The sequence below is a fragment of the Panthera pardus genome, unplaced genomic scaffold (genome assembly GCF_024362965.1).
Source record: "Panthera pardus isolate Hobbes unplaced genomic scaffold, ASM2436296v1 HiC_scaffold_10, whole genome shotgun sequence".
Taxonomy (NCBI): Eukaryota; Metazoa; Chordata; class Mammalia; order Carnivora; family Felidae; genus Panthera; species Panthera pardus.
In genome coordinates, this window is record NW_026526655.1 from 16,833,259 (window position 1) to 16,858,247 (window position 24,989).

The window sequence follows — 24,989 nt, forward strand, 5'->3', positions numbered from 1 at the left end:
TTCTGGGACCGTGATGCCCCAACTTGACTGTGGTCTTCTAGGTGTGATTTCACAAACCCACAACTCAACGCCTTCTCGAAGTCATAATTCAAGACAGAACTTGCTCTCCTCTTTTCAGTCTGGGGCACAATAAAAAAAAGATGCAAACAAATGCGTAAATCACCACCACATCTCTTCTGTGTCCTTGGCAGGCTTCACACAGAACCCGTGTTCCCGTCCCTGAAGTGTGAAAGGACCTTGAAAAATCGTACACTTTTTCCTACAGGCAAATTAAAGATAATCATGGATTCATTCCTTCCATCCTGGGAGATCTAAACAAGCGTGGGAAGCACTTCTTAATTTTTGATATCTAGTAGGTCTTGCCCAGAGTGAGTCTTTGCCCTAACACACCTCTCCTGCTGACCTTTCTTTGTCTTCAGTCTTTATTTTGAAAAATTGGATTTGATCTTTATGTAGTATTTTTAAAACTCAATATAATTAAGGCATATATAGAACAATCTGGATGTATGCAAATGGGGATAATCTTGAGAGATGTCTCAAGCCTTTCTCTTACATGGGAAAGTGCCCGGAGAGGTGCTATTCAGTGAAACAAAACTCTCCCATCATTTTTGGGCTTCCAAGGAAGACAAGAGCATTAGTCTAATGAAGGGAGTGGAAAAATACCCCTACACCTACTAATTTGAGCAGCAAAATGATCAGGAGAAGTTGGAGATCTTGATAAATGGGGCCAAGTAATTGACAGAGTGTTATAATTAGGGCAAGGCATCTGTCAGTTAATTATCTTTTCCTCAATAAATAATTATAATTTTACATGTTCCCATAGCTTATAATTTCTAGCTGTGATTATTTTCTGCATTCTCATCAATCCAAACTTTGAAGACCAGACATAAATTGATATAAAGGGAAAATTGCCTAGTTATCCTCTCTGAAAAAAAAAAAAAAGGCCAGATGCAAGGTAAAGAGTATTTGACTGGGTAAGAGCATGAATTTGACAGAAGGAATCTAAATTGGCAGAAAGGTGATTTGCTCTTTCAGGTTTCCATTGTGTGTGATTCAGACTAACCACCCAAGCTTGGGAATTCGTTTACTCACTTGTTCATTTATTCAACAAACCTTTATTGAATCTCTAATACTATGATGGCTCAGGGGGATACAAAGATCTTTTAAGGAGCCTGTGGTCTTCTGGAATAGACGTACATGTAAACAAAAAAAAAAGCAGTGGGAATAGCATGAAAAAAGGCACCTTGGAGTCTTTTAGAGCAGTGGTCCCTCTTCTTTTAATCTCACACTCCTCTCAAGAAAAATACTTGGGGCATAGACCCTCATTATAGACACATCATTTACAATTTTACATACCTATGTATGTACTAGTGTTAATCTGTACGGTAGATATTTGTAAAATTAATTTATTTTAACTTTTAGATTAAATGGAAATAGAAAGTCTGATTTTTTTTTTCAATTCCCAACACATTTTGTGTACTCCCTGGGTGATACACATCCCACTTTGAAGAACTGTTGCTTCCAAAGACTGAAAGGTGAGTATTCCAACATGGCTCAAGTTCAAAACGTTTGGGCATCAGAAACCAGAGATGATGTTGAAAAGTTAAACAGAGAATAGCAATAGTGGCAGATGTCTGATATTCCAATATTTCTCAGAGTGTATTCTGCTCAATATTCGTAGAGATTTCTTGAAATTAAAAAATAAAAGGCTTTGCCATCAAATAAGTTTGGAAATTGCAAACTTAAGAACAAAATTCCATTTTTATGGGGCTAATATTCTATGATTCCACATGGCCTCATGAATGTGTATTTTCTTTTCTACTAAGCTCTTGAGTTGAGAGGCTATATTTTCTCTTTCATTTTTATTCAATAGTTAATAACTATTGAAGGGGTCTTCATATTTAGGATTGAATTCTGGCATTTGGAGATGGGAACAATGTGTGTGACTCCATTAAACTTTGATTCAAGAGACTTTTCTTCTTTGCCTTATATTGTTTTTACTTTTCTGTATTAAATATCAGCCAATAAATTACTCAATATATTTGTTTTGACTTGAAGTTAGTAACACAAAAACACGTTTTGCAGACCAGTTATCTGTAGAGGTAAATAAGTAACCATTCTTTAGCTGCCATTTGAGGAGCTCCCTAAAGGTCTGAAACACTAGAAATTTCCACCATTACATTAAATGTTCAGATCAAGGCCTTATATCTCCAGATGGCCACTTACAAGACGTGCCAATATTTTATCTACCGAGGAGTTAAATGTCTAGATGAGTGAAGATTCCTCTTGTAGTACCTAAGCCTCTTTAGCCTTTTGTGTGGGAGGGAAATATTTCTGAAATGCTATACACAGCCCCACTCTCACAAAGACAGCATAACAAACACAAGTTAACCTTTATCCAATGACATGGAGCTCTAATTATTGTCATTAATCACTGTGCTATGATTGATGAAACCACGATATGCTTGAAAGTTCTTGCTCATATAAGGTTACTTTTCCCCTTATACTAACTAACCCCAAACTATGGCGTTCCAAGTATTTGTGGCTGCTTTTTATAATTTGCTATCTACACTTTTACTGCCAACTGTATGCGTGTAAATATGTATACACACACACGCCTATTTAATTATTAATATGCACTGTAATATTTTGCAGTAAAAGAGATAAAGAGAATTACAAAAAGCAGACATAAATATATAATTGTGTATGTGATATGAATATATGTAGTGTGTGTGTGTGTGTGTGTGTGTGTGTGTGTGTTACCTACTACCTAGGATAGTACTCTCTCTCCCCTACCAAGGGTTGAAGGAAGAGATCCATCCAACTCCTTCCTCTACATCAGGTTGAGAAAGAAACAACCCGCTTTTATCTCCTCCTGGTTGTTTTTCTTTCCCACACCACTTTGTTTTTATTTCCCCTCTACCCCCTTCCCTTGAAGCCATTTTATGAACTTTCGTGAGCCACCTGAGCCTCCAGTGAATACAAAAACAGGAAAACGAAAAACAAAAACCTCTTCGACCTTCCTCTTCTGATTAAACCAGATAAATCATACTTAGGAAAATGGGATATAAGTACTGTCTGAGTGATGGCCTGAGAGCCCCTCTATGAAACAGCTCATGTTCTCTACTTGAGGTTTTCAGAGATCATTTCTGCCGAGGTATCATTATTTACATTTATTGAGCACTTAAAAAGTGAGAGATGATCCCAAGCAGGCTTTGCACTGTCAACCCAGAGCCTGACACGGGGCTCGATCTCAAGAACGGAGCAGTGAGGTCATGACTTGAGCCAAAAGTGATATCAGATGCTTAACCAACTGAGCCACCCAGGTGCTCCCCAACACTTTTCTTTTTTAAAAGAGCCATGCTCTTTCATTTCAATCCAGGGCTATGACTATTCTCTACATTACTGCAAATGTTGGAAATACATCTTCCAGATATGTAGGATATTAATGTTTGTGAGCTACGGGACCCGTACATCAAACCATTAATAGATCAGCTTCCTAGGGTCGCTGAAACAAATTGCCACAAACTGGGCAGCTTAAAACAGTAATTTATTGTTTCATAGTTCTGGATGTCGGAAGTCCAAAGTTAAGGTAGTGGTGTGGCCGTGCTCCCTCTGAGGGCTCTAGGGGGTTTCTTTCCTTGCCCCTCCCTAGCTTCTGCGGATTACTGGCAACCTTGACTTTACTTGGCTTGTGACAGCATAATTCCACCTTCAACTCCACACGTCCTTCTTCTTGTGCATTTCCCTCACCCTCGAAGGACGCTCGCCATTGGATTAGGCCCACTGTAATCCAGTATGACTTCTTCTACACTTGATTGTACCTGCAGAGGCAATACTTCCAGTAGGGTCATGGTTATAGGTTCTGGGGGTTAGAACTTGAACCTATGTTTTCAGGGGGCACAACTCAACTCACAACCAGTAACCATTACGACAGAGTGGAATATAAGAAATTTATCACCAACGTGGGGCATCTAGGTGGATAAGAAAATTATCACCAATCTGGAAAATCTAGGTGGCTAACCAGCACCTATAAGTGAAAGGGGATGGGAACACCCAGCCGATAGCGCTTCTGAAGGGGCAGATCCAAAATGTAGCACGGAGATGGGGTGGGAGGAGATAACGACAGCGGCTAACACACACCTATATACATTTACCACAGCCATATACTCTGATGTGTATGTGTAGCAGTAGGTAGGTACTACGGTTTCTACTTCATTTTGTGGATGAAGAAATGGACACAAAGACGCCAGGAAACCTGCTGAAGGCCATGCAGCTAATAATATACGATGCGATTGATATTGAAATCCAGGCAATCTGACCCTGGAATCCACATTCCTAATAATTATTTAGGATTGTCGAAGAAGGAAAGTAATGAGAAATAAACACTACTCCAATTTTCCTGTTGGTTATTATTATTATTTTTTTTTTTTTGGTCTTGTGGTCTTGCCTGTTGACGTCGCCAGTGATGTCTGGGGACCAGAGGTTCTCAAACACCAGAATCACCTGAGGCACCTGCTGACATGCAACCAGTGGGGCCCTGCCCCCAGGGTTTCTGATTCCGCAGGTCCCGGGTGAGGCGCGAGAATCTGCAGGTCTTACAAGTTCACGGGTGATGCTGGTGCTGCCAGTTTGGAACCAGAGTTTGAGAACAACTGGTATAGAGAATAATAGACATGAGGTGAGTAGGAAATGGTTTTCAAGTTCCCAGGGATGGCAACGGGGATCAGGGAAAGTACAACCGACCATTTACAAGCCAATCCCAACCTACCCTTTTAAAAGTAATAACATGAAATTGTGTGTGTCTATGATACCACACACACACACACACACACACACACACACACACACATAATGTAGTCTTATGATCTATTACAGAGGTCCCTAGACTTATAACAACCAGAAAGCAGCATGGGATCTAGAACTTTGAAACCGAGGGTTTGGATTCTACTCCAGGCATGTCCTTAAATTGGTCACGTGCTTCTTGTTCTAAGCCACACTCCCTACACCCACCCCCCATAAAATAAGGGAGTGGAGGCGAGGAAATAGTTGACTGCATTGTGGTACTTAGCCATTAATTGTCATTTTTGAGAAAAATAATGATACGGAAAATATTATCCCTAATATATTTTCTCCTATTAACGTTTTACATGAGCATGAACCCTGATTATAAAAATGCCAATATAATCAGATAAGCTAAAAACTTCTATTACTCATAGAACACCTATCCAGAGAGAAACATTATTAATATTTTGGATATTCTTTTAAAAGATAATATGTATATGGACACATTTAGCGTACCATACATACTAATCTGTAGTCTTATTTTTCTCAGCACTCCAAGCCCATGGTTGTATATTAATACATACATATTTATGTCACCATTTTTAATTTTCTTTCAAAAAATTTTTAAGTTTATTTATTTGTTTTGAAAGAGAGAGAGAGCATGCAAGAAAGGGAGGGGCAGAGAGAAGGAGAGACAGAATCCCAAGCAGGATCTGCACCATTAGTGAAGAGCCTGATGTGGGGCTTGAACTCACGAAACTTGAGATCATAAGCTGAGCCGAGATAAAGAGGTGGACGCTTAACTGTGCCACCCAGGCACCCCCATTTTTGATATTCCTGGAGTATTACATTGCAGTTATTCCACTATTTAAGCAATCCTGTATTGTTAAAGATTGAAGTCATCTCTAATTAGGGGCTAGTAAGGTGTTGATCATAACGAATACCCTAATCCAATGTACTTGTCCATTCTAGGCATGAAATCTTTGGGTCAAAGAAGAATATGTCTTTAAGATTTATAAAATATCAAATCGGACAAGACTGTAAGACCACATGTAAAGGTATGCCATGTTTATGTATAGACAAAGACCATCCGTGTATATATGTGCACATGTTACAGAGAAGACAGCTTTAAGGATGCATCCCGACCTGTGAATAGCTGTTCTCTCCCGTGTCTTAGGCATGGATGATTTTTAACTTTACTTTTTTTGAGGTTTTCTGTATTTCCCCCCATCAGTCTTCATGTGGGAGTTAGTTGAGATTTGCTGGAAGAATCAGTCTTGTTGTCAGTGTATAGCTGCCTGTAAGTTGGAACCAGAAAACTGGAAGAAGGTTATTTGTGTGGGCAGACAGTGAGAGAGGGTTTCTTTATTTTTCTAGACATAAGGGGAAGAATTTGGCCAGAAGGAAGAGAAGGAGGAGGAAGAAGGAGGAGGAGAAGAAAGAAAGAGAGAGAGAGAGAGAGAGAGAGAGAGAGAGAAAGAAAGAAAGAAAGGAGGGAGGAGAGGAGAGGAGAGGAGAGGAGAGGAGAGGAGAAAGAAAGAGAAAGAGAAAGAAAAAAAGAAAGAAAGAGAAAAAAGAAGAGGAGAAAGGAAAAAGAACAGAAGAGAAAAGAGAAGAGAAGAAAAACTTCAGTGAAATCTAAATGAAATACACACATCAATCCCCCAGACCCGGGGCTCACCATACTCTCACAGAAAGGAGGGAAAATACTCCCGAAAAGTTAAAAACGAAAGACAATGCCAAGGCCAGCAGGTACCATCACCAAGGAAGGCTGTTTGCGGGTATTTCGAGGCTTCATTGAACTAAATATCTTTTTGTGAACCGAGGGCCACTGAGCTGATCCGACACCCTTTCACTGGGAGGCTGCGAGGGGCGAGCTGCTAGAGGCTAAGGCTTCAGGGAGCCCTTTCTGACTGGGAGCACATTCAAACAGGGAGAGAGAGCCAGGAGGGGAAGTAGGGGTTCAGCCGAAGAGTGCTGGGGAAAATCAGCCCGGGCCAGTGTTGACCTGGCGGAGCTTCAGGACTCTGAGCAAGCAGCTGCCGCTGGGGCCCCAAGGGCTCAGACACAGGCCTGAGTCCAGACTGACAGGAGGTGGAGGGGGGCTTCCACGCAGGCTCAGGCTGGGCACGCAGCCTCGTGGAGGCGAGGAGAGAGGGGTTCTGTGTGCAGAGGGCCCTTTGATTGATTCCCTGGTACAAAAGCCTGGCAGTGTTAGTCAGTCAACCCAGCATCCGAGTGGGGAGGGAGGGAAGGAGAGAGAAATAGAAGGAGGAGGGTGGAGAGCTGTGGTGCCTTCCAGAGCATCAGCTGGAGGAAACCTCAGCACTCGCTGCCCTGCAGGAGGAAAGGCTGGCTGACCACTCCTGCTGAAAATGGTCGGCCCAGCAGGCACACAGCCCTGTTCCCCAGACTGACCTTTCCAGAATGTGGGGCCCATCTCCAGGGGAGCACCTGCCTGTGGAAGCATCGTGCGCCCTGCAGAACATGAACAAAGGTCCTGTTCCCCTCGTGGATGGGTGTGAGGAGGTCACCGGCCACCTTCTGATTGGATTTACAGCATCGACAGGCGGTTAGTTAGTGTGCTATGGGCTTCCTGGAGCGAGGCCAGGAACTTGGGCAGCCATACATTTGGCCCCCACTTTCTGTCCACGGGAGCATAAGTAAGACCAACAAAGTTAAACAAAGCCTGCATAGATCAAAAAGTAGAACACGCTTGAAAGACAGTAGGAGTCCAGGCAGCTCTCTAATTCTTCCAGTAAAGAGAAAGAGAATCTGGCTTATTGAATAGACCTCTCTCGACACAGAGACAATTTTAAACGAATGCATGAATAAGTGAGTGAATGAAGACATACGTAAAAGAAAGGCACAGAAAGAGATTATATACATGCAGTGAAGTCCTCAGGAACCAGTTTAAGATTACCACACTGGAGTCGAATCTAGAAAAGAGAATCTGACAATACACGGAATCGCACGGTTTCCTTTTCAAATGTTGCGTTGAACAGCTACATCGGTAGTAGCAACAACTTTTGTTTTTCCAAGAAGCCCACACTCACTTTGGCCTGACCGGCCTCCCTCTCTTGGACCATTCTTTCTAAGATGGCGACCACTCCCTTCAACACTTCCATCCCTTTCTCCGCTGTAGCCCCTATCACAACACTTGCCACATTGCCACAAGCAATAATTAAACTCCTTATATTCCTGCTTAATTCTTTTCTGTCTGTCTCCTCCTCAAGGACATCTTCTCCATGAAGGTGAAACCAAACCTGTCTCAGTCGCCATTATATCCTCAATGATATTCATTGAATGAATGGTTGAGTCAATAAGGAAAGAGTTAGGGATTTCCAGAAAACACGGGGTGAGTGTTGGAGACGGGCTGGGGGATATGACAGGTGGACCCATTCTGGGAGGATATTAATCCATAAAACCTAAGAATGCTCTTTGTGAGAAAAAAAAAAAAATCTTACCATGAAATTCCAAACCAGTCAACCATACTGTCTAGAGGAAAAGAATATCCCAGAGATCTCAGAAATCTTAGGAGCTTGTCCACTTTTACCTACCTCCCTAGATATTCAACAGAACAAAAACTTGTCAAAAAGAAGAAAGTAGCAGGACGCTAAGCATTTTGAAGCACTTGCTTTGTGGAGGGCACAGTTAAGCACTGGACATATGGAATTATTCCATTCCCCCTGGCAGATTTGTGAATTAGGTATTAGCTGTGCTCTTTCAGACTGGAGTTTACAGATATCATTAGTGTGCTTATGGGGAAGCAATGTTCAAGGGTAGAGCAAGGATACTAACCTAGATTTATTTCCTACTCCAGAGTCTATAGTTTTTCTTGACATCACCCTCCTTAATGAAGATTTTCCAGTGTAGCTGCTGATTTTCTAGGGCTTCCGGGAATCCAAGATCCCCCAGATTATTCTTAAAGCTCTAAAGCTGCCCCGGGGTGGTGAATGTGTGTATATGTGTTTGCTGGGTGGGTAAATGTGATATATATTTGGAATAACCTTTCCATCTCAATTATGTCACCTTTCAGCGAAAGAAAAGAGGTGGAATTTTATTTATTTATTTATTTTTATTTTTTTTGTATTTAAAAATTTTTATTTTCTTTTATTTTCTTTTTTTTTCAATATATGAAATTTATTGTCAAATTGGTTTCCATACAACACCCAGTGCTCATCCCAAAAGGTGCCCTCCTCAATACCCATCACCCACCCTCCCCTCCCTCCCACCCCCATCAACCTTCAGTTTGTTCTCAGTTTTTAAGAGTCGAAAAGAGGTGGAATTTTAATGACGACTGACAGCAATACTAAAATCGATAGTGTATTTTACTCAGTGTGGAGTAGATTATGGATCACTTATCAAACTCAATGATCGTACTCAGAGTAGCAAGATTGGTAGCTGAAATGTCTTCCTGTTCGATTATACTTGCATTTGACAGAGTAAAGAGATTTCCTTAAGTATTTTTTTCAAAGTTGTTTGGATTCGCCTATCTGTTGATACCCTGGATTATCCATGGGCGGATAATTTTAAGTTTACCCAAGGACAAATGTGCTTTCAAGTTCATTAAAGGTGCACGCTCTACACGTTCAGCTCCTTCTGTTCACGTTTATTGCCCAGATGTCCTTTGACTCTTGAACACTGACGTTCTTCACCCAGTCCAGCAGAGTTTTGGGGGATGGTGGACCTTTGCATCAATCCGAGAGAGATCTGTTGTTTTACAATATGGAGTAGGTCCACACAGGACATGAGTAGGAGGGCAGGCTGGGGAATTGGACAACTTCTCAGACTTCTTTTTCTTTCTTTCTTTCTTTCTTTCTTTCTTTCTTTCTTTCTTTCTTTCTTTCTTCTTTCTTCTTTTCTTTCTTTCCTTCCTTCTTTCCTTCCTTCTTTCCTTCCTTCTTTCCTTCCTTCCTTCCTTCCTTCCTTCCCTCCCTCTTTCTTTCTTTCTTTCTTTTTTTTCTTTCTTTCTTTCTTTCTTTTCCCTACAGGTGTGGCCTTGGGCACTTTATATGAAGTTTTTAAACTTAAATAAGGCAGATGTGCCTTCATTCACATGCAAGAATAAAATATAATTTAAAGTCAAATTTAAATTTTCAACGTATTATTTGCCTCCTTGGATTATTCCTATTTCTACTTCTCTTCAACAGAAAAAAAAAATAATTGTGGTCGGCTCGACATTTGGATAGAACTATGTATAAAGAGTCGCCTGACTATTGTAAATGCCACATACGTCTGGATACCATGGTCTGTCAAGGTTCTGGGTATGTGGTTTGTCGAACACTTCAGGCTTCACGCTTAGGGGTGGACCAGCTCTCCTGAGTGGTGGTGTCCTGTGCCTTGAGAGGTGAAGAAAGGTCTTGTTACTTCAGAGGACACTTCAGGCTCTCAGAGTTTCCATCCCTCAAGGACAGCAATGCCTCAGCGGCCTCCTGATTGAAGGCCACAGAGCCACTAGGAGGAGCTAATGACTGACCAAGTTTACACTCCCCACTATTTACAGCAATTGCCTCCACAGACCTCCCAACCTTGGCGCAGGCTCAGGGTGTTTAATTATTTACGTGATAATGGATGGACCAGGAATTGTCTGCCCTTCAAACAGCTCACTGAGGAGAGCAACTGTGTCTCCTTGTTTCAATTGCGGGTTCTTTTCTGTGAGGAGGAAGGCATTTCATTCAACCTTCCTGCAGACAGAAAGGTAGAAAAGGTGCTGCATTAGCACAGCTCCCAAATGGCTCCCATTTTAAATTAAAAAAATATGCTGACTTCTGGGTTTCTTATGCTTCCCACAAACTCCCGATGTGCAGGAGCCATTGAAGAAACCCTGGTCACCAGGAGTGCTTTTCTAGGTAATGTGGAGAGTCCTTCCCTTTTCCACAGAGAAGATAGTGCGGTTTAAGAAGAGAGAGACTCTGGAGTTTAATACGTGGGTTTGAATCCCAGACCTGCCTGCCGTTCCATAGATGCCTACAGTTGTCCCCCATTATTTGCAGGGGACATATTCAAGACCTCCAGTGGATGTCTGAGACTGCGGATAGTACCAAACTCTATATACACAACGTTTTGGTTTTTGTTTTATTTTTTTCCCGTACGTATGTACCTATGATAAAGTTTAATTTGTAACTTAAGCACAGTATGAAATTAACAACAGCGACTACCAAAATAGAACGATTCTAACAATCGACTGTAGTAAAAGTTACGTGAATGCGGTCTCTCTCTTCCACGTTATTTTGTCGTATTGCACTTACCTTTTTTTTGTGATGATGTAAGATGATGAAATGCCTAATTGATGAGGCGAAGTGAGGTAAACGACGTAGGCATTGTGGCAAAGTGTTGGGCAACTACTGAGCCTCTGAGGGTAGGTCACAAGGAAGATCACTTGCTTCCAGACCGCAGTTGACTTTCACTTTGGGTACTGACACCGTGGACAGCGAAACTGTGGATAAGGGGCGGGGTGGGGGGAGGTTACTGTATCCTTGGATAAGTTTCTTAAATAATCCGTTCTTTTGTTTCTTCATCTGTAAAGGTGTCATATCATCCCGGGGTTGAGGTGGGGATGAGGTGAGTTAGTTCATGTATGTATAAGCAGTCAGGGGGTGCCTTTCTTCTTGGTGAGCTTTCTTTTCCTCACAGCCAAAGGCTTTCCAGACAGATAGAGATTTTCAAGTGAAGTAACAATTTTCTATTCTGTCTTTTCATTTAACAGTTGATCACAGCCATTTTCAGAGGTGCGCCCTCCCACGCCCCCTCCCCCCAAGTTCAAAGGAGAGTAGAAAGGAGAGTCTTTAAGTAATTGATGACATTTTTTTTAAAAGCCTGGTGATATCACTAATGTTTGATGTAACTCAGTTCATAATCATGTTTCCTTACTTTTGGCAGGAATTCTAGAAAATCAAGTTAGTTGTCTCAGTTGGCTCATAGAGGCATGAATCCTGCGGTTCTGTGTCTTTGAGTATTTTTTTTTTTAATCAGTAAAAATAATGAAAGGCATTGTTTTCCAGTGATAAGATCTTTAAAATTTGGGGATTTATGTGAGGGAAATTCTAAATCCTCCTTCTTCAGAAAAATTATTTGGAAGCTCCTGTTATATCTTCTTTATAAACTTATCACATAGTCATTTAATTAGCAATTTCGAAATAAAAGCTTAACTTCTTTTTAAATGATAGTTTCTTCTGGTTGTAAAAATAAAAACACACTTGCAGAAGAAACTGTATAAAACAAGAAGAAATATGCTGAAGAAAATAAAAATCATGTAGTAATTAGACCATTATGAACTAATCTTTATTAACATTTAGGGCATTGCCTTCTAACAATTTATTTTATAAATATGTGTGTGTGTACATATATATGCACCTGTTAAATTCCAGGTACAATGTACAATCTATTCATTTTCACTTAATATACAGATATTTTATCATCATTATAGATTTAGAAAATATTGTGTTTCGTAATTATACAGCTACACTTTATTTTACTTACCAATCTTATCTAATTGGACATTGACATGGTTTCTAGTTCATTTATTCTTTTGGCAAAGTACGTGACCTTTGTCAATAGACTGCCAAAGTTAGATCCCAGTTATACCCCTTCTAAGCTATATGACCTTGACAATGCCTCAGCTTACCTGTCTATAAAATGGGGACAATGACAATACATACTTTATGGAGTCATGTGAAGATTAACTTAGTCAATTTGTATAAAACATTTTAAAAATAGCCTGTAATAAGCACCAAATCAATGTTAGCTCTTGTGGCTACTATTATGGTATAAACAATAAAGTGAGCAATACATTTTAGATTAGATTTATGATTATCTCTTTAGGATACATTATTAGAAAGAGTATTAGCAGAACATAGGTTTTAGGTGCCATTTTTCTAACTTGTGCACCTTTCTTAAATACATGTGAAGTTTCAGGAAGAACCAGTTTTACCTGCTTGTGAGTTCTTGTAAGCATGTTTGCTTTCATTTTGAGAGTAATGGGCGAGCCACTGGAAGGTTCTGAACAGAAATGAGACACAATCCAGTGTCTGATTTTAAAGGCTCCTTCTGGCTGTTGGCCATTATGATCCCATGGAGGGATTGAATCTACCAGGGGAGTCCAGATGAGAGGCAACAAAGACTCACAGTGAAGTGGCATGCTCGAGTCAGAGAAGGCTGGATTCTGGATATAGTTTAGCAGGTTAAGCCACCAGGATCTGCTGAGTAGATGTGGGATGTGAAGGAAGAGAGGAGTCAAGGTTGTGTCTGGAGCCATTGGAAGGATAGAGTTGCCATCCACTGAGCTGGGGAAGGCTGTGGATGGAGCAGATTCTGTGGTGAAGATATGGTGCACCTATCTGATTATGTTGTTAAGATACTAAACCTGTAAAAGGAACGTCGAGTAGGATTATGCATGGCTGAATCTGTTTTGGGGACTGACTATAAGATTGGGACTTCTCCAAATAAACTACCACATGGAATAATTATAACGTTCTTGAGAAGATATACAACAAATATGTGTTATTTGAACCTTACCTATGTATTATTATTAAAATACAATTATTTTAATAAATTCTTGCATTAATTGTTTTGAACTTAGACCAACAAAATATTATTTTTGGAGGAAAGAAATATTTTAATCAGGGACATTGTTTAGAATCTCTGTCTCATTGTAATAATAAAAAGCAGACCATCTTTCATTCAGGCTTGTTATACTTTTCAAAATCTCCACAAATAATGTATTCTTTGTATTGTCCACATCCTGACCATATTGCCCCCACTGTCCCTGCCCTTTCGGAACACCGTTGTTGGTAAGAATTCACCTTTGAGGCTCTACTGAGAGCTGAATTTACGGTTAAGTTAATGAATCCTGAGCTACAGGACATAGAAGAAGCCTTAGCAACGTGTTCACAAAAATAAGACACATTAACAACCACTTCCTCTCTTATCAGAGGGCATTAATGTGTTGTAGGCAATGTTAGAATACGGCTAAGGGGAAATTGATTTGGGGAAGGGTTGGCTTGCGTTTAGTGACATATATTTAGTAGTTCTTAATTTTTATTTCACGTGTAGGTAAGTTTTTGCAAATGTCCTGCATTAAAATGGCCAGGGTTGCAATACACTGATTTAAGTAGTATTGGGATGCCATGGTGGAGGGCCAGAAAATTCTCGTATTTTGATTCTCAGTTTGGACAATATGTGACAAACAGAGAAACAATGTGTAGAAGGTGGAGGACCAGAGATTAGATTGTCAAAAAAATTTTTTTCTGTCATCATTTATGTAAAATTCTAATGGAGGATTAGGTTTTCACTGATACCTACTCAAAATGAAATTATATACTGCCAGGAATTTGCTTAATAATGTAGCATATAGAATTGTAAGCGAACTACACAATGGACTATTTTCATGTATTTCTGTGAATTCAATAGAAATAATCCCACCACCAAGAAGAAAATTGTAATACATTTTCCTCCACGTCTCATAAAGCGAAAAAAGGAATTTGGTCTTAAAGTAATGAATAGACTCTTCGATTGTTTGATAACTCAACTAATGAGGAGGCATTAATTATGTAAACACATTGGAAAAGAATTAAATTTCTTGCTAATGTAAACATAAAATACTGACATTGGCAATAAAAAAGCTCAAATATGCCACTACCCCATGAATACCAACAACAAACTGGTTAACCCGTGCTATCAGTTAGACAGTATTTAAGATTAGCCATTGAGAAAGAGAATTCGAAATACACTGGAATGTTAGCATTCATACATGAAAGAAATTGGACAATAATCCTATAAATATATATGACATTCTCAGTAAGATGTTTTAAACTTGAATTTCACTTTTTAAATGATCAATACTACCGACAAATTTTAGTCAATCAAACTGAGTATTATTTGTATCTTCTCCATGGAAAATACTAGAAATGATTGCCATATGAGGAGGCAATAACATAGCATACAACCAAAATTATGAGGTAGTGTGTCAGTCAGACAGCAATACAACAAATACGATGATATTTCTCTTGGTTTTCATAATGTTTGTGCTAATTTTCATCTTTCACGTTTTATGATTCACTTAAAGTCCTTTTTCACCTAAATTAATTTTAACCTTTATACTTGAGTTTGTATTTATAACACTGCATTCCATCACTACCTTTCATTTTGGTTCCTTAAAGAAAGTTGTCTGAGTCTCAAAATCCACATCTGCCCCCTGCGGCCATCTTACCCTGAGGCAGCTTCATCAGAATCCACAAAGCTGGACAAACACAGGGACTGTGTTGTGCTCCAGGAGTCTTCTGTGGCTTTAGAAAAGTGGGGAGGCATCAGAAGTCCCTGTGTGCTCTGGGTGCTGACTGGGGAGCTCCTCCGGATGAGGAGGCCATGGCAGGGAGAGAAGGCTGAGGCCCACAGCGCAGAGCACCTGGTCCAGGGATTGCGTGGGACTAAGAGCCCCGCCTTGGGGGCCATGGAATTAGTTGGAACCAAAGTGGGATCCAGTCATGGAGGGCAAGATGCTCCTCGGAGCCCTGCCTTAGTGGAGCAATCCAGATCCTGACCAAGCCTCATTGGTCCCTGATCAGTGAGTCATATAAGGCCTCCTTCTTCAGCCCCCAAGCCCATCCTTGAGAGGAGCTGGGAGGATGAAGAGAAACTATTTGATAAACTGAACACTTACCTAGCACCTGAAGAAACAGTCTGAATTGTTGAGTGCCACTCCATTGAGGGCATTCTCCCCCCACTTCCCTGCAGACGTGTGGATGTGTTTGTGAAAGATTAGCGCTCCTACAGGAAAATTCCGGCACTGCGTTTCCTCTGCACGGCTGAGAAGGAGTGTGAGTATGTTTGCAGCCCTGCCTCGCTCTCCAAGAACAACCTCGCTACTCCCTGCGAAGGTCAATAAGGAAAGAAGTAGTAGAATGGCTACATGGGGATGTGGATTATCTGAGATTTTCACCTACTCCTACTAGGCCCCCTTGTCCTAGCAGGAATCGCTCCTGGTTTCTAAAGGCATGCCAGAGAATCAGGCCAGGGCTGCATGCGGTGGGCCCGAAACGCGTCATTTGTTCCAAAGAAGGGTCACGTGACGTGCCTCGCAGAAGATCCCAGCAGTAGTTGGCTAGCTGAGAGGTAAGTAGGGGTTAAGTTACTCAGAAACCCAGGGAAGCCCATGGGGTCCGGGCAGCTGGATGGAGCCTCTCAGCACGTTCTCATCCAAGATGGCTCCCCTGTCACAGGCGCTGGCCTTTCATTCATTCTCTTTCCGCGATGGTTTTCCTGGATGACACAGGAGCCAATGAAAATATTCATAAGGCCTCTCTTGGCTTCCAGTCTGGACAGAGCTTTCGGTCCCCTACCCACCTGACCTTCCTCCCCACGCACAGGAAAGCCAGAGGCTTCACGCAGCTCGACTGAAACAGATACTAAGACGGAACGGAGTTGCATAAACGAAACACCCTGGGATGCAACAGGTACTGTCAAACAGCCAAGTGTTAATATCAGAGAGATTATGAGAAATTCCTTTTTGATTTAAGCAAGTTCTTTTTTTTTTTTTTTTTTTTTATGGCAGCCAATGGGCTTCAATTAAATGTGCAAAACTGCCAAAGCCTGTAGGACATATAAAATAAGGGAGGCTAATAAAGTCTTCAGGTATGTTAGCAAAATCCAACACGTTTGTGCTAACGAATTCAATGATTCGAGGAACTCACACTTCTGTCGTCTCGGAAAGACAGAAATGGTTCACTAGGTGTGAGTGAGTCACTTCGAATGCGAGTCCGGGCGTCCCACAATTTTATGTGCATAAGTGCAGTGTTATTGGAGGAGCTGGTGCGAAGTAGAAGAATAATTATGAGGCCCATCTACTTTCTCAGAAGAAGATTTATGGAGCAATTAATCAATTCACCCCAATGTATTTAATCTACCAAAGGTGGTATCTAAACAACATTAATGGCCAAAGGAGAAGGATTCCTGGTTAGTCACACTCAGCTTGTTTCGAGAGCTTAGACACTATCTCACAAATCAGCAACGGGGTCCTTCTGGGTAGAAACAACCACATTTTACACAGGAACCCCATGCTACGGCATTTGACTCCGACTTTTGCGAGATAAACTTTTAAATCTGCTTGGCTTCCAAGTTGACCTTGGGGTGTCTGTCCTTCAGAAATAAAAATCTTTGCTGGTTATCCTGTTTCCTCCTAAACCCACACCCCCATCCCCAGGTTACACGAACAGTTTTGCTTAAAAAAAAAAAAAAAAAAAAAAAAAGGTAAAGAAAAATAAAGAAATCCCTTAAGACAGCTTATGGAAGTTTTACGCTTAGTGTAAATAGGGGGCAAAATACAAACAGAAAAATGGAGGGAGGGGAAGGAGGGGGTTCAAATGCTAAAAAGAAAAAAAAAAAAAAAAAACAGCCGCCTGAAACCAAATAAAGAAAGCTCTTTCGTTACATTCCCGTGGAAGTCATTTTGTTGCGCAATCTCTTTTGCTATTACACTTAACATTGAGCAGGATATGTATGTAAAAATAGCCTATTGATGATGCTCGTGTAGTGTCTGTATTTATGTCGGGGAGTCTTGCTAAAGGTAAGAAACCCGGTTCACGGGAAAAATGTAGGTGGGCAGGTCGAGCTTGGCCGATGGGAAGGCAGCAGCCAGCAGGCAGACAGCTTGCCCACTCTCCTGTCTCACACAGCTCAAAGCTTGATGCCTATTTCCGCCTCTGTCCTTCAAAGGAAATACCCTCAAGATAAATGCAAGGACTGTCAGAATTGACACCCAGCGTAGCCATCCAGGTGAGGGGATGCCCTGAAACGCCAAACCGAGAATAAATTCCTTCAGGGTGTTGTTACTTCTGTGCTCCTGGATTCCGGCCCCAGACAGAATTCTGGTGGGGCGAGGAGGGGCGGGGGTCTTTTTACCAGCTAAAGACTTAACATGTAGTACCTGTTTGAGTAGATAGGAGCACCATACCCTCGGGAGGGGAGGAGAATAGTTTATATTTTAAGGCGAACAGAGAAATTGCAAGGTTTTGAATGGTGCTTAATGCTGAGAATCTGGCTCAGACCAAAGGCTGCTTACAAAAAAAAAAAAAAAAAAAAAAAAAAGCTGGCTTTTCTAAGCCTATTCTTTGAGGCTTATTACTGTGTGACTTTTTTTTTTTTCTTTTTTCTTTTGAATAATCTCTAGGACAAAATGGGGATCAGAAAAGGAAAAGGAAACCTCCACAATGCAAACTGGCCCCCGGGAGCCAGGGCTGATTAATGGAGAATTTTATGGCTCATTTGTAGAAAAGGAAATTCTAACAGAGCCCTCTGTTTACTTTCCTCCTACAATTCATATCAAAAAGACAGAAAGCAGAGATGTGAGAGGGTGGGGACATTTTTAGATCTTCGAACACTCAATAGCTCAGCTGAGTAGAGCAAATAGATTATAGGCATCCGAGCATGAGTGAGTCCAAATTACCTGGGGATTTGTTACAAATAATAATTGTCAGGAAATGACAAAATGTTAGCACATTTTCCACGTTCCTTCTCTGATAGCGTAAACCCAAGCTCAAATGGAACTTTGGAAGCTGAAGGGTGGGTTTCAGTCCTTTCTTCCTCTCTCACGGTGAGCGCTGTTACCACGATGGTGGCCTATAGACTTACTAAGGCTGATGTATATTGTAATAAGAGCGTGGGAGCATTTGTGGGTATTCGTGTGAGCATGTGTGGGTGGGTGGGTGTGTACAGGGGTATGTGGGCACACTGGTGCATGTGGACGTGTTAAATCTTTTAGAAACTAGGGTGATGATCCCCACTCAGCGGATCAAAGCCCAGTCCGAGGATGAGCACCGCCCATGTCACCCATAGATGAATGCGCGTTCTGTTGTTCTTGAAGGCAACACTCAGACCTCTCTGACCTGCTTAGGTTTCAGAGATGGACGCTCTCTACTCGGTAGCGTGGGCTTTGTTTGAAGTATACTGAAACCTGTGTTTCCAGAGCCCAGTCTTGCTAAGTAATTACTCCATATTTTCTAACTCAGGCACATTCAACTGAAAAGAAAAAAAAAAAGAAAAGAAAAGAAAAGAAAAGAGAAGAGAGGAGAGGAGAGGAGAGGAGAGTAAAGGAAAGGAAAGGAAAGGGAAAAGAAAAGAAAATAAAAAAGAAAAGAGAAAAGAAAAGAAAAAGAAAGGAAAGGAAAGGAAAGGAAAGGAAAGGAAAGGAAAGAGAAAAGAAAAGAAAAGAGAAAAGGAAAAGAAAAGAAAAGGAAAGAGAAAAGAAAAGAAAAGAGAAAAGAAAAAAAGAAAAGAAAAGAAAAGAAAAGAAAAGAAAAGAAAAAAGAGACCCCCCCCCCAAAAAAACCACCTTGTATGAAATAACAAGGCCCGTAGAGCTCACTTAAATAAATGGACAGAGGCCGAAGAGTATACACTGGGGGTTGCACCAGGTGGGATGTTTGCTAGAACCGTCTTCCCGTGTGCACAAACACCTGCACACACGTCGTGGGCAGCATAGCACAGAGTTTGTAGCACATTTTGCCTCAAGTTCCCGAGTCACTGGTGGGGACCTGCCGATTGTTTCCCGGAGACAATCCTCCTGGGAGCTTTCTTCCAGCTGTACTTGACCCTGGCCTCAGGGTGATGTCTGGGTCCTCCCTTCTACTGCTGGCGAGTTGTGGTGACACATGAAAAGGTCTCTCTAATTGTATGTAGCAGTCAAGTTTCTTTCGATTCTAGGTGACAAAACCATACCTCCAACTAGTTTTAAAAAGGCAAAGTGGGCAGGCCTGGCCAGGCTCAGGTGGAAGCACACATAACTCTTGATCTCGGGGTTGTGAGTTCGAGCCCCATGTTGGGTCGAGAGATTACTTAAAAATAAAATCTTAAAAAAAGAAAAAAAAAAAAGGAAAGTGACTTGGTGTCACCATCTGGTATGGGTGTTCACGTGCTGCCTTCTACTTCTTAGTTCCATTTCTTGGGAATTGGCTTCACTCTCTCTACAAGCCGCCCCAGGAATGCAGGTGATCAGTGCCAATAGGCAGCCAGAATCATCTTCTGGGACAGAATATGTAAATGCTGTGAAGGTCCTTCCTCGCCCCCTTGGGTCACGTGCCCATCCTTGAACCAGCGCTAGTGTGGCGGGATACCTACTGTGGTTGGTCCAGCTGTGACCCTCAGCCCTTTCTTGTCTCCTCTAACAAGAGAAGGGAAACAGAAGGAATGTAAGCTGGTAAAGGAAAACAACGGCTGCTGCTCTCTGTTACTATTCAACTCTGCATCCAGCGGGAGATCATTCTTGGTACCACGGGTGACAAGAAATGCTCTGGGAAAAAAATTGGTGACAGTGTGCCCAAATCTTTAAAATAAAGTTTCATGTCATAGTCTTTGTGAAAACACGCATAAGAAACTGGTAACGGAGTTGTCTCTTGGGACGGCGACGGAGGGCCAGACGCTAGCAAGGGGACTGATATGTCCCTGGGTTCCTGTCATTTACTGACTGCTAGCTCACTGTGCCTTTGCATTACTTTTGCAAAACAGTTTAAAACAAAAAAAAAAGGAAAACCCACAGAAATGGCCTGTAAGGGACCTCACTTTTAGGAGAATACTCAGATATTTGGTGTATAATGTTAAGCACAAGACTATAGATCTCATTCTATTGTCTAGAAATAGTACAGAAGGAGAGGGGAATTAAAATCATGTTTCCACTAATCAAACTGATTAAAACAATGTCTTCACAGAGCATGTAGTAAAATAAAATAAAAAAAAAAATCCTAATGAACGTCAAGAAGTTCCATACAGAACCGCATAGATTCTGACTCCTAATTTCTTAAAAATAGTAGCCAAAAAATAGAAAATATTAGCATTGATAGTTTCTGGGTGGTGAGGTGGAAGCAGGGGTTTTATGTTTTTCTTATATTTTCTAATTTCTCTCCAATGAATATTAAACTGTAAGCAGAAAATCATTAACTTAAAAATATGCTTCGGCATAGTGAGTAGCAATTCAGTTTCTGTTTTAAAAAGTATAGTACGATTCTCTTCCTCTACTTTGTTTACCCCTCTCCAACTTTCCATCACAAGTAATAGCATGCATTGGTTTGACCTCACACTTTGCTGCATGGCATTGTTTCGTTTATTAAGGAGTATTGATTTAATGTGCTTGAACAGTGAAGTACAAAATTAAGGATTTGGGAAAATCCTGCCTCTACCCAACTCCCTACTCTGCCTCTAACTCCAAGGGGTCGTAACTTCCCCCTTACCTGAATAATTGTGAAAGGGTTTCCCCCTGCCCCCACTTAAAGTAATTAAAAAACTAATCACTTCTAAGAAAATACTAAAATATTCAATGCACACTGGAGTCTTTTCCTGGGAAAGCTTCACAGTGAATGGTTGTATTGAGTCTTTGCTACTTAACAAACTTGAACTTCAATATTGTAGTATGATTATGGGGCAACATGGGCTTATAAGGGATTTTCATTACTTCTGCAGTCACAGCCAGGGAGCCTGATCTTCCCTCCACATTTGAATGTGACTCAGATTAATTTTGGTGGGAGTTGGGCATGTGTATCTAGGGGAGAATAAACCCCTAAATGTATAATTAGTAATTACACACTTTAGGTCTTGACTTGTAGAGATCAATTTTGTTTTTTCCAGTTAAACACAATGACTACATTGAAAAAAAAAAAAACAATAAAAAAACATCTTTCTAGAGCCAACCAACTGACCAGGTAGCTTTCTCCTATATTTTGGGGGTAATGTAAGGTTTTTCGACACTTCTTTTCCCTTGGCAGTAAGTTTAGTTAGAGGCTGGGACAGAAATTTTCTGTGTGTTATATTTGGCATAAGATAACAATCTGGTCTGTATCCTCCAAAAGGGTATTTGTTGCTATTTGGGCTTATGTGATTTGAAGGGGACTCTTGGGTCACCGTACATTTGCTCATCCTTTATATCCTATAAGACAGAACTGGACTCCTCCGTAGTCTTCCAACTAGTGTGTTGTCAGATTTTGTAATGAGATGCATCATAGATGTGGCCACTAGGAAATCACATACACAGAGGACTCCTCAGATGGGTGGGGCAGATAATTCCACCCAGATCCCCCATAGGGACACATAGAACCAAGTGGCTGTTTGCTTCAACTCCCCCAAGCTTCCCTATCCCATCAGGAAGCCAGAACTGGAGGGGAATCAGCTTCCCCCCAGAGGCTTAACACTCCTCATTTTAAGTTTCCATTCTAGATGCTAATCCAGTGTGAAGAGTATAGGAACGTGATAATGAGCTCAAGCTTGTTGGTTTCATTCCAATATGGACTGACTCACTCCTTCTTGTCCCATGCAAAGCAAAGCTGTCTGCACTGACTAGACTCGATCAACTAACCTCCTTGATGCTTCACTTTATTTAAAAGAGAGCTTTTGGGGTGCTCTGCTTGCCTCCTTTAAGATAGAGTAGATGTAACGTGGAGTAGATTGTATGGTGATGAGTTTAGGTTCGCAAAATGGAATTTACAATATTTCTAAGTTACAGAATTCTATTCAGCTCATGAGATCGCATTTCTGCTATGTCAGATAACATAGTTTTGCCAACTTCAGGTAACTCAATCACTTGTGGTTTAAAAGTCACGCACTTTTGGGTAGCTAATAAGTCAATTCAGTATGTCTTCCCCCAGTCCTTCTGCTTCTGGGATCGGGGCAGGCTTGCATTGGTCCATGTACATCTTCTGACCTGCCATCTTTCTGAGGCTGAGAAACAAGTCTTGTGGGTCCAGTCTCAACATCCTTTACTTGTGTTGTTGTCATTGTCCTTCCTGCTGAGCTCATGCGTGTTGGGTTCAAGCACTAGCTTCTTGCCCCATCACCAGCCTCCATTAGTCTCTGGTCTCTTGGACTTATCTGGATCCCTCTTGGTCACATGGAAAACTTTTGTCTCTTTTACCCTACTGCTCTGTGGTAGTGGAGAAATGTGAGGCTCCCTCAAGCCCTCCTTCAGTGAGGTGTGCCCAGTCACCTTTTCTCTCTCTTGCAGAAGACCTTGACTTTTCTGAAAATGGCATGACTTTTCCAAGAAAGTTTCTTTTTGCCTAGTTAAATTCTATCCTGCAACCCCCAGATAGATTCTGAGGCTTTGATTCCACAGCCTAGGACCTAGTCTGAAGAGCAGGAATCCCAGAGCACCTGGGTGTCTCAGTCTGTTAAGCATCCAACTCTTGATTTTGGCTCAGGTCACGATCTTGTGATTTGTGAGTGTGAGGCCTGCATTGGGCTCTGGGCTGACAGTGCAGATCCTCTCTCCCTCCCTCTCTGTCCCCCTCAGCCCCTCTCCTACTCTTCTCTCTCGAAAAATAAATAAACTAAAAAAAAAAAAAAGCAGGAATCCCACCTTAGGCTCTTTTTTCTGTATTCTGTCTCATTCCTTTTCTTCCCAGAGACGATTCAAGTAAGACAACCATTCCCACACCCTTCTGAATTCTTCCCCACTTTTAGATTTAAAATCTGAATATGCTCTGAATCTTCCAGTGTTTGCTCTTCGTACTCAAATCAAGCTTTTGAAACTGCTTGCCCTTGCATATTTGTGGCGAATACCTTCCTTCTTCCCTGGCCATACATCTCAAAAACCCTACTTCCGCTTAAATGGATGGGGACAAAAGAAAGTAAACACACACATATGCACATGCACACACATATACAAGTTTAGATGGATTTCCCTCCTTCATTTCCTCATATTTTGAATTATGTTTGTTCATATTTGTGAATCAAATGATTGGTATTTCATTTCATTGCCTTTTCTTGATCTTATCTGACTATATGGGTAGAGGATGGCAAAAGCAATTGAAATAGTATGCCACAATTGTATTGGAGTGGAAAATCTGTTAAAGGAGGACATCAGGCTTCGCTTCCGGGGATCCAGCATCTATCACTTCCCTGGCATTTGATCAGGATGTCAACACCCTTTGGGAACAATGGGTCAGGACTAAACGGCATTCCATGTCCAGAGAAATTAGTGGTCAGTGTGGAATCCATGTACAGATTCTTCAACAGCTGCCTCCAAGACACCTAGCGTGGGACAAGAATGCCTCACCTACATTCTCATTCTTTCCCTTCTGTCTTTTCTACATAAAACACTTCTGTCCAGTCTTTACTAGTCATACGTTCTCTAACACACTCAGTGTTGTTTTCCTGTCTTCATTTCTTCTGCCTGGAATACCTTTCATCTGCTAGCTTTTCATAAGGCTGCACAAAACCCACTCTTCTGGGAAACCTTCCCTAAACTCACCCTCTGGACAGTTGCGTTCTTACTCTTCTGTATTCCCATAACCCCCAAGTAAACTTTCATTATGGGATTTATTGCATCATTTAATAAGGGTTTGTTTATATCCCAATACCCCTCACCAGATGGTGATCCCTTTGAAGGCAGGAGCTGTGTGCTCGTGATGCAGGACTTCACGATGAATAGCACAGTGTCTGGCACATAGTTCTGCCCACGATTGGAGAAATGAATGACTCACTATCAATGGAAGTGATCCAATGAAAATAAACAAAATAAAACGAAAAAAGGCAAATCTAAAAGACGACTTTGTTCGTATAATATTTTTCCTACAAATAATGCAGAATTTAATAATCACTGAACCAGAATCTACTGGTGTGAAGGGAATAAATTGTTCACATTGTAGCAGACATATTAATTCTTTGGGGCTATTAAGATCCATTTAGATTTTGATTACACAATTCCAAAATTGCTTGCTAATGTCGTGAGTAAATCAGTTAAAGTTGGTAGAGTAAATCCTCACATTGGAAAGAGTCCAGTTCAAATTACTGAAATGTTAGTTTTTTTATGAAAAAAAAATGTAGTTCTACAATTTTAAGATCCCTGAACTGTCGGGTATGCTTTAATGAATAAATAATACTCATTTGTAATTATCCAAGGACATTTCTGATAAGTAAATGGACACTCTACTAGTTCAACCAAATCAGGAAAAGAGTTTGTTCTTTATAAACAGTCTCCTGACCATGTCATTTACACAATATTGCCTTGCTTGAAATACTGTTTTATTTTTGCAACAATGCAAAGGTAAATTTTAGTTCAGTGTAGTTTAAATCAGACTAGTTTTCTTGATAGCAGGTTATAAATGAACGAGGTTTTATTCTGTCTGATGAAAGTCAACCTCCTTTACTCTTACATGTTCTCTGCCCCCAAAATGGTTGTGTGAATTTCCCCCTCCCCCCACCCCCCACTATAATCAGCTGTGTCA